Genomic DNA, 12,022 nt, shown 5'->3' on the forward strand with positions numbered 1-12,022 from the left:
GAAGCCTAATTCATATTTATATTATTTGTAAATTAGACGAAATTTCAAATATTTTTATTATATATGTGTATTCTTATAGACGAAATTTATCATTTTATTAGGTTGACTACAGCAACACTAATAAAATGATAAATTTGTAATAATAAGAATACACATATATAATAAAAATATTTGAAATTTCGTCTAATTTACAAATAATATAAATATGAATTAGGCTTCCCATATTCTAATTCCTAATAATAGTAAGTTAAATAGATGATATTTACAAATAGACATTGACAATGAAGATTGTTGATGACGCCCTTGGCAGGGTAGAAAATGCATTCCAATTTGCCAATTGTCTAAAATTTTAGTATTCAGTGATATTCTTTGAATTATTACAAATAAATTATAATAAAAATGAACTTAAGCCTAATTAAAAATTTACTTTCAAATTATACATATTTTATTTCTTTCATTTCATCAGAATTTGATGAAAAACACAAAAATTTTAGAGTTTTCGTTTCCAGGACACTACTTTGATAATAAAAAAATTAAAAAAGGATTTCATCAAAAGTTCACAGATATTAAATTGTTTTAAATTCTTGCTAAACACAGAAAGCTGAATCATTCTCTAGGAGCCAATTTTTGACTTCGTATTTCAAAAAATTTCAGAAACATCCTCAAATTCAGAATTTATTCTAAAAAAAAAGTTTTCAATGTGTTCGTCTACGTGTAACTTAACCCATTAAAAACCAAGACCAGTTAAAATGAAAAATTTTTAAATAAATTTATTTATTTAAACTGAAATACGGTCAAAGAACATAGAAAATTAAAAAAAATTTAAAAAAAATTTTAGGAAACGTGTTTTTGGGGCTGTACCTGAATGGGAACAATGGCGTAAAGTGTATGCTATTTTTATAATGTGTGAAAATTTTTAAAACATTACTTTTTCAACACAACGCAATATCGCACTGTTTATACAACGATCTTATTCTGTTATGACATTCACCCCATCGTAGGGGATTTTTTATCCTTTAAAGAAATTGGTTTCCAGGAGTAGTTGCGACACCAGAAGCCAGTGTAATTTGTATATGGGTCTCACCTTGCCAGTAGCATCTAAATTAGTGTTATCAGCCAAATACAAAACGTTTTATTTCATTGAATCTGTTCCGTGATATAATTTCGGAAATTTTGGATTGCGAGTATCCTCGCAGAGCATCCAATATATATCTTCTTTTGGCATAGAGCGAAATCCACTGTAAAGCAAAATACTCAAGAATATATTCAAATCTTCTGCGTTGAAGGATAAATTATGCTTATTAGCTTGCGATGCATAAATGCAAGTCTGCTAAATGGTTAAACTAATAACCTTTACCCATTCAAGTATGAAATAATATTGAACTCATTGTCCAAAAAAATAGTTTGAGACATTTGAACATCGCATGGTCTTATTATCCAAATATAATTTGTTTTGCTTGATCTTGAGGGCATTATTTTCTGTCAGAAAATCTCAAGTGGAACATCATCGTCGCTATCACTGTCACAAAATACTTATATTTCACCTGGTACATGCAATCTCTAACAATATCGTCAGCAACACCTTCATCTTCATCCATATTACAATCCGGATCTGATAAAAATAATAGCTGTCAAAATTGTGGTGCTCATATTTTTCCAAAAAATCTAGTTTTTAAAACATTTGCATTAAAAACTTCACGTTTTGATGGTCTGAAATTCAATTTTAGCGTAAGAAAAATCTTAAAAAAAATAATACATATCAAGCCATTGTACCCAATTGGGTACACCGATTTTCCTAATCACACACTTTGTCCCAAAAAATTATTTTTCTTATACATTTTTATAAAATGTACACATAATAACTCTACTTCACAAAATTATTAAAAACTCTTGCTTTCGTAAAACTGTGTTTGCTCTCCGCAGCTCAATTGTTACTAACCTCGCTAATATTCCAAAAAATAATATAGCATTATAAAAACAGGACAAAATATACCTTAAGGGTATTATTTTTTTAAATTTTTTATGTGTGATGTTGAATGCAAAATCATAAAAAAAGTTGTCAAATTTATCTTGTTTAAAAATGTATGAGTATTTGAATATTGCCTTTTTTCTGTACTCAAGCAGGTACAATGGCTGGGAATGGGTTAAGCTGGCCACACACGGTTGATTTGTGATTATGATTTGTTCGTGTTCGACATCTTGTTACTTGTTAATGGGGATGTGCGCGATAAAAATCACAAGTAATTGAAAATTTTCAATTCTACAACCACCATTGGGTCGCTTTTCAAGTTCTGACAAAAAGTTTTATTTTGTAGCAGAGTGTTATCTTTAAGTTCTATTTTAATACGACAATGAGTTTTTCAGTGCTTTTTTTAAATTATACTTAAATGGATTCCACTTCCGATGCGGTGAAATTAGGGCTTATTTTGTCCATTTTTTACAAAATATACTTCCTTTTCTGGAATAAAAGCTCTTGATTTCTCAAGGAGTTCAAAGTAAAATGACATCTTTCAAACAACTTGTTCCAAAATCGATGAATCAACATTTTGAAAACTGACAATGAGGTAAATAGATGTAAAAATGCTTGTCGTATGTTATTATGCCAGATTGCAACTTTAGTTTGTTAAACTCAACATACATAGTAAAATTTAGTATTAACAAAATTTAATTTTTTTTATGGTGACAAAATTGGGGATTTCAATTTTGAAATGGGGATTTTTTGGGGACATCGACTTTCAGATTGGGGACATAAGGTAAACTTTGTCTGGCAACACTGGTCACATCAACGTTTTTCAGTTTCAGTTTTCGTTATCGGCGCCGATTAAGGTGTACGCGGAAACCCAGTTTTAATCGCGATAAAAAAACGTTCTCCAGAATTTCGAAATTATCTTTAGTTTAGGGTTTCTATAAATATGAACTGGTTCAGAGTTCATATTTATACCCTGCACCACCATAGTGGGGAGGGTATTATGCGTTTGTGCAGATGTTTGTAACGCCCAAAAATATTAGTCTAACACCCACCTTAAAGTATACCGATCGACTTAGAATCACTTTCTGAGTCGATTAAACGATGTCCGTCCGTCCGTCTGGTCGGCTGGCTGGCTGGCTGTCCATGTAAACTTTGTGCGCAGAGTACAGGTCGCAATTTTGAAGATATTTCGCTCAAATTTGGTACATATTATTTTTTCGGCCCAAGGACCAAGCCTATTGAAATTGGCCGAAATCGGTCCATTATTTCACCTAGCCCCCATACAAATGTCCTTCCGAAATTGGACTTTATCGGTCATAAATGTTTAATTTATAAATGTATCTCCACATATTGCGCTCCAAATAAGTTTTATATATACAAAATTCATGTCAGCAAATTTTGTTACGATCGGTCCATAATTAGTCATAGCTCCCATATAGAACCGCTTTCGAAAATCACTTTAATGTGCATAAATCCCTTAAAAATATTGGTATACTCACAAAATTCAACATAGTAAACTTTCATATAGACATAAATCCCACGACCTAATTTCATGGTGATCGGTCCATAATTGGTCATAGCTCCCATATAAGGCCCACTTAAGAAAATCACTTAAAAATATAAATTATTGAAATTTTAAAAGAAAAATGTTTTTGCTCTTTTACTTAGTGTAGAGTATTATACTGTCGGGCTTGACCGACCATACTTTCTTACTTGTTTTAAATAGTTTCGTGCAAAATACTTAAAGATAAACTGTTAATAACTTTAGATTTATTTTTTAGATTTTATCATTTACGATTTCATGAATCGTGTATTTTAAAGTTACTTTTAGAAATCTGTTTCTCATCAAAACATAGAAAATCGTCTTTAAACAAAATATATATCTAACAAATATTTTCCTTTTCCCAAAGATTTTTCTTCAATAAGTGCGATTGCACGATTAAAAACATATATAAGATGGCCATGAGATATTTGAAATTAGGCTACAGCTTTGCTTTGTGGCTCGCATCCGAAATGTCCTATTTTTAATGACACTGGCGCATAAATCAGGCTGAATTTGTGGCTATTCGCATAGACCTGCTACTTAAGAAAACCTCACAAGAAAAAGTAAAATTGGTAATCATCGACTTATAGCACTCGCCGATGACTATGATGGCTTAGCTAATGTCGTTCTCAAATAAATATGGATCGATGACGCCACCAGCCCAAAATTCACACCAAATAGGTACTTTTTTGGGATGTAATGGACGCTCTTGTATTTCATATTGAAATGGGCCTCATCTATGATTTTTTGATGAAAATTATTGTCAGTTTCCAACAACTCCAGGGCCCAAAGAACACACTTGGTTGTTTATTTTTGTTTTAATGCAAATTATTGAGTGTATGACTTAAAAATGCGGGATTTTTTTTCAATTTTTTAGCTTTTATTTTAAAACATTTGTACACTATAAATTTATTCAAAGTATTGGCCATTGTTAGCTATTACCTTTTCCCATCTTACTGACAACATATGGATTCCGAGCCAAAATAACTGTTTATCTTTAGAGGCCAAGAACGAATCAAGACAATTTCTGATACTCTGTTCTGAAGTGAAGAGTATCCCAGAAAGAGTGTTCTGCATCGATCGAAACAAATAGTATTAGGACGGGGCACGGTATGGACTATAAGGCGGGTTAGGCAAAACTTCCCAACCACTTTATTCCAAATAGTTTTTAACAGATATTGCAACATGTGGCCGATTGTTGCCATGATGTAATATTATGGTTTCATGTCAGGCCGCATATACTGGTCGTTTTTCGGCCAATGCTCGCTTCAAACGAGCCAGTTGCGTTCAATATAGGTTCCCTGTGATTGGCTGCCGAGATTGCAGCAGCTCATAATATATAGGACCCTTTTGTTCCCGCCAAATACAGAGCATTACCTTAGCATCATGGATATTTGGCTTGGTGTCGATTCGGCTGGTTGGCCGGGATTCACATATGAACTATTACGCTTTGGGTTATCGTAATGGATCCGTTTTTCATCGCAAGACATACAAAATCTTCTTATAAGGTCTCTCAGCTTCAATTCGTATGGTTCCAAATATCCCTGCTTTTGGATGAATCATGTCGCTCGCAAACATTTTGAAATTGCTGCTTGAGTAGATCCCAATAATTTTGCAAACTCTTGTGGAAATTTACAACAATCTTTATAGAGTAATGCCTCCTATTTTTGTTCTTCAAACTTTTTTGTCTGGCCTAGGCCCACTGTGCTTCAATGTATTTTTATACAATATTGTTTTTTTGGTTTAATATTTATTATTTTTTTTTTGTACTTTCATTTTCATTTATTTTTGTGTTATTGTTAAGATTTTATCTCCATGAGTGGTTACGGGTTGGTGGTGTCAGCTTAAATAGCACTCGTATCAAAAAATAGACAACGCGTGTACGTGGTAGTCTTAAATTAGTTAATGAATCATTTAACAAATTGTTGTTGCTATTGCTGTTGTTTTAAATACATATATGAATGAGTTTTATAAACTTTTCTAAGCTGGCCTGAGTATCAGGCAGTATAATGTTTGAAAAAAATCATAACAAGAGTTGTAATTAGTTTGTGCTGATGACATTTACAGGGACACACACACGTCAAACTTGATTACTTGTAGTTATAACATAAATATGAAATTAAAGATTTGACATATGAGTTTGATAGTTTGGGACGAAATTAACCTTAAAATTACACTTTTAATAGGTTTCTAACGAGTTGAACTAAAAGGGACTAAGGGTTAATTGGCATGTTTAAAATGGTAAATCCAAGTTCATGGGTATAATAAAAGTAGAGCTTTGAAGTTAATGTGTATGATGGCGTATCTTTTGTCATTTATTCGCACTTAGTTATTGAACATTATAGTGTAAACAACTTTTTTTGATTCGAAAATATCGAATTTTGTACCAACAAAGCGTCATATGCGGGAAGTTTTACATCTTTAATTTGAAAAATAGTGCCGCTGAAATACACCGATTGCTCACCAAAGCTTATGGTGAATGTGTTCCATAGGTTTCAACGTGCGAAATATGGTTTAAGCGGTTCATAAGCGGTGATTTTCCACGGAAGACTAAAATCGCCCAGGCCAGCCAGGGAAATTGGGTACCATACGAATTTAAGCCAAGAGACCTTGAACGATAATTTTGCATATCCGAAATGAAGCTTGAACGCTATAAAAGAAAATAATTTTTGCACCGAATCATTACTTGTGATTAAAAATGAATCCATTGCGATAACCCGAAACGTAAGAGATCGTATGTGAAGCCCGGCCAACCAACCGAATCGACACCAAAGTAAAATATCCATGGCTGTAATGTAATTCTCTGTCTTTGGTGGGAGCAAAAGGGTCATATCTATTATGAGCAGCTTCAACCCAACTGATTCGCTTGAAGCTAGCATTAGTCGAAACATTTTTTAAAGTATTTAGAATGAAGTTGTTGGAAAGTTTTGCCACACCCTCATTATAGTCCAGACCGTGCTCCGTCCGACTACTATTTGTTTCGAACGATGCAGAATACTCTGTCTGGGATACGTTTCACTTCAAAACAGAGTATCCGAAATTGGCTTGATTCGTTCTTGGCCTCAAAAGAAGAGCAGTTCTTTTAGCTTCGAATCCATATGTTGCCAGAAGGATGGTAAAAGTTCATAGTTAACAATGACCAATACTTTGAATACATTTATCTGAAAACATCCAACATTTTTAAGTCATACACCCAGTAATAATAAAAGGAGAGCTTCAAATTATTTAATAAAATTTGAGCTTAATTCACTAAAGTATTAATTCGGAATTAAAAAATCTCAGCCATTCAATCCATAAATCCATTCTTAACATTAATTATTTAGCTTCATTCAAAGGCGTTTATTTAAATAGATTTCATAATTGAGGAGACGCAGAACAAAAGGTACTTTTTCGATTTTTTTTACAAATTGATTTTTTGGTATTTTTATAATATTTGGGTTGAAATCTTCTAGAAAAAATCAATTTCCCAAAATTTTTAAATTTTCAAAAAAGTTCCTTTTGTTCTGCGGCTCCTCAATTCGTAACAGAATTCATTAAACCTTTGAATGTTTTAAATTTTGTAAATTCAAATCAAATACAAATTGAATTAAAATAATTTTTCTTCATTCTTTAAAATTTTTTTTAAATTTAAAATTTTTTTTCTAATATTTATGGGGGGTCAGACGGCATGTATTGCTTGTGTATTGGGACATGTATTCGATACATTTGGAATTCCATGTGTATGTCAAAATTCACATTATACATACGATTCATAATTTCCACGTTCAAACGTACATATGTAATTGCATGTGACATAACCTCTATTAGTTTATATGTTTGTTGTTTTTAACAATATATTTATTTAAAACATTTTTAAATAACAATAAATATATTCAATGCAATGAAACTTATTTTGTTATGATTTTTCTTTACTCTTTTTTGTTTTGTTTTTTTAATTTTGCACTCACACATTGTTGTATTTCAAAATACAACACTGTAATACACACGAAAATAGAACATGCTCTAATTTCCAAAAATGTCACGAGTAATACACATGTATTTTACATACACACAGTTTCATATGGATCACACGGTATGTATATTAGAGTGACAGCCGATTTTTTTTTTTTAGATTTCAAAGAGTGCCGGGTGGAATATTGTGACACTAGGCCTAAATGTTAAGTGCTGAAAATTTGAGCCAAATCGGGCAACGATTTCTGGACGCGCATCGAGGTCAAAGTTCAGATATATGCAAAATTTTACTGTTAATATGGAATAAATAGGTGAAACTCGTTAACTTTCTGCATTTTTTTCTAGAAATATGTAGATTTATTTATATTAATGAATATTACATTTAAAAAAAAGTTTTGGAAATTAACCCTGTATCTCCTTTGGTTCAAAATGACTCAAAAACTGTATTATCGCCAAAATTAGAGAAAAATGCAAATTTTTCAGTTTTTGAAAAAATTTTGCTACTAAAAAAATACTTTTGCAATTGAATGCAAAAGAATCGAAATATGTACGTAATTATCGTTGTAATGAGATATAAATGACAAAATTTGATTAAAAAATGTTAAAGTTATTACAAATTCGCCAGACCATTAACGTGTTTCAGGCCATCTGAACAAAAAATTTAGGAAAAAAATTAAGAAATTTCGAGAAAAATTAAAATAAAAGCTCATTTCTACTTAAAATATGTCCATATGTACTTGTATATGAATTTTTGTCTTCGTAGGATACCGTTAACCTATTCGCAGGTATGGCCAAAAAAAAAAAATGTTTTTTAACGGCTGTTTCAAAACTCCATTTCCAAATTTTTAAAAATTTTGTTAAACAAATTTCAGATTTTTTCGATCATCACATTGGGGTTTATTGAGATCAAAATAGGGAATAAAAATATGAAAAAATTATGTCAATACCTCTTACAGTTTTTCCGTACCTGCGATTTAAATTTTGCGTTTTTCAAGAAAAAATAATTTTTTGTCCATATTTAGGCGAATGAGTCCAATTTCCTTACTGTTATAAATTTTAAGTAAAACTTATTCATAGTATTATAACCCTGGTAATTTTAAATATGGTCTGAAAGTTTTACTAAAATCGGAAAACGTTAACCTTTAAATCGTGAAGGTCAAAGGTCAAATTTTTCAATATTTGGAATTTCTAATGAAAAGATAGCGAAATGTTATATATTTTTGGGCCGATTTTAATGTAACTTAAGGAAAATATAACATAAAGTCAAGAATTTAAAATAAAAGCACAAAAATGGAAATTAACCCTTAGCAGCACTTGGGGTCCAAATTACCCTCAACTTTTAAAATCACGCAAAACACAACCATTTTGACCCCAAGTCCTCTTAAAGGTTAAAATTAATTTTTGCACTGTTGTTGTAAATGCTAGACCCCAATATATATTTTCCTCAAGTTTCATGAAAATCGGCCCAAAAATATATAACATTTCGCTATCTTTTCATTAGCAATTCCAAATATTGAAAAATTTGACCTTTGACCTTCACGATTTAAAGGTTAACGTTTTCCGATTTTAGTAAAACTTTCAGACCATATTTAAAATTACCAGGGTTATAATACTATGAATAAGTTTTACTTAAAATTTATAACAGTAAGGAAATTGGACTCATTCGCCTAAATATGGACAAAAAATTATTTTTTCTTGAAAAACGCAAAATTTAAATCGCAGGTACGGAAAAACTGTAAGAGGTATTGACATAATTTTTTCATATTTTTATTCCCTATTTTGATCTCAATAAACCCCAATGTGATGATCGAAAAAATCTGAAATTTGTTTAACAAAATTTTTAAAAATTTGAAAATGGAGTTTTGAAACAGCCGTTAAAAAAAATTATTTTTTTTGGCCATACCTGCGAATAGGTTAACGGTATCCTACGAAGACAAAAACTCATATACAAGTACATATGGACATATTTTAAGTAGAAATGAGCTTTTATTTTAATTTTTCTCGAAATTTCTTAATTTTTTTTCTAAATTTTTTGTTCAAGTGGCCTCAAACACGTTAATGGTCTGGCGAATTTGTAATAACTTTAACATTTTTTAATCAAATTTTGTCATTTATATCTCATTACAACGATAATTACGCACATATTTCGATTCTTTTGCATTCAATTGCAAAAGTATTTATTTAGTAGCAAAATTTTTTCAAAAACTGAAAAATTTGCATTTTTCTCTAATTTTGGCGATAATACAGTTTTTGGGTCATTTTGAACCAAAGGAGATACAGGGTTAATTTCCAAAACTTTTTTTTTTAATGTAATATTCATTAATATAAATAAATCTACATATTTCTAGAAAAAAATGCAGAAAGTTAACGAGTTTCACCTATTTATTCCATATTAACAGTAAAATTTTGCATATATCTGAACTTTGACCTCGATGCGCGTCCAGAAATCGTTGCCCGATTTGGCTCAAATTTTCAGCACTTAACATTTAGGCCTAGTGTCACAATATTCCACCCGGCACTCTTCAAAATTTTAACAAAAATTTTTTTCCATACAACTGATTGTCACTCTAATGTATATGTTTACATATGGAAAAATGTCCCAATACATGGCACAAAACACAAGCAATACATGCCGTCTGACCCCCCTTTTAGCAAAAAAAAATGTTGATAAAAAAAATTGGTATAATTGGTATTGACCCATTGTAGGTCCAACTTTCTATGGTCTTATATACGTCGCACAGTGTCGATAGAGATATTGTAGACATTTTTTTTGGTGGACAGATAAATTCTTGAATTTTTCTCCAGTTTTAATTTTTTCATACTAAATAGCATTTAGTATGAAAAAGCAAATTTTTTGTTTTTTGAATCAGCTATACTTATTAAAAAAGTTATCAGCAGATAAAAACAAGTAAGGAAGTATGTTCGGCCAAGCTCGACTATATAATACCCTACACTATAATTTATATTCGTGAGTGATTTTCGGAATTGGGCCTTATATGGGAGCTATGACCAATTATGGACCGATCACCATGAAATTAGGTCGTGTGATTTATGTCTATATGGAAATTATTTCTATTGAATTTTGTGTTTATACCAACATTTTTAAGAGATTTATGCTCGTTAAAGTGATTTTCGGAAGCGGGTCTTATATGGGAGCTATGACTAATAATGGTCCGATCATCATAAAATTATTTGACATTAATTAAGTTTATATAAAACTTATTTGGAGCAAAATTTGTGTAGATACATATATAAATTAACCATTTACGACCGATAAAGTATAACTTCGGGAGAACATTTGTATGGGTGCTAGGTGAAATAGTGGACCGATTTCAGTAACTTTCAATAGACTTCATCCTTGGGCCGAAAAAAATGTATGTACCAAATTTTATTTCAATATCTTCAAAATTGCGACTTGTACTTTGCGCCAGTCTTATGAACAAATAAAATAAAAATATAACAAAAATTTGAGAGTAATTTCATTCAAATGAAAAAAAGTGTTCAACAAACAGGTCAAAACAGGTCAACAAGTATATATAGGCTTAAAGATGACACTTTGGACTTTCTCCTGGTTGTAAAATTTGTTTAACCCCTTTTGACCCTAAGCATTTTTACTCCACTGAAATTCAAATTTGGCTAAAATATAGTACCTGAGAAAAAAATTAATAACACATCAGGTATAAACGGTACAATGACAAATCATATCAGCTCTTAAAGACTATTATCCTACCAACATAACAAAAGAAAAATCATCCAATTATCTATAATAGTTTGCGAGTAATGATAATTTACTTCTGATCAAATTTACAAAAATCACATTTTTATAAAATGACATAAAATATTTGACTTTAACTGCATGCCACGCACACAATTGACAATATTTTTATCTAATTTTTTGGCTACCTTAGTTTCAATGTGTTTACTATTGAATGGCATTAAAATTTTTGAAATCGGAGTTTACAAAATGTTGGACTTTTGGCCGATGAAATTGAGATATGAGCCACCGTGCGTCGTTGCAAAGGTCTTTGAAATATCTATCATTAGATATCCATATTGTCTATATTAATGACATAATAATCCAGGTATATGTAAAAAATCTAGGTTGTCCTGTTTTTTCCTTATATCTCAGCCAGTTGTGGACCGATTTTCTCAATTTTAAATATCAACCGAGCCGGAAGAATTCCGGAGATATTGATGTATGAATCGTGTATGTAGTAAGTTATTTGGGGGCTTCCGAAAGTTGATTTCAATAGACAGACAGACGGACATTGCTTAATCGACTCCGCTATCTATAAGGATCCAGAATATACATATACACTTTATAGGGTCGGAAAATTATATTGCGGAAATTTCAAACGAACTTATATATACCCTTCTCACGAAGGTGAAGGGTATTAAAAGTACTCAGCGAAGTGATCGTGAAAACTATAAAGAAAGAAGAAACTGAGAGCTTTCGAATGGTATATATGCTTTTTAAGTAGCCTTAAGAAATCTTTGTATTGTCCATTCTACCAAACTCTGTTCACGAAAATATCAATAAAAAATCTGAAATATTATTT

Source organism: Calliphora vicina, chromosome 4 (assembly GCF_958450345.1).
Source record: "Calliphora vicina chromosome 4, idCalVici1.1, whole genome shotgun sequence".
Lineage (NCBI taxonomy): Eukaryota > Metazoa > Arthropoda > Insecta > Diptera > Calliphoridae > Calliphora > Calliphora vicina.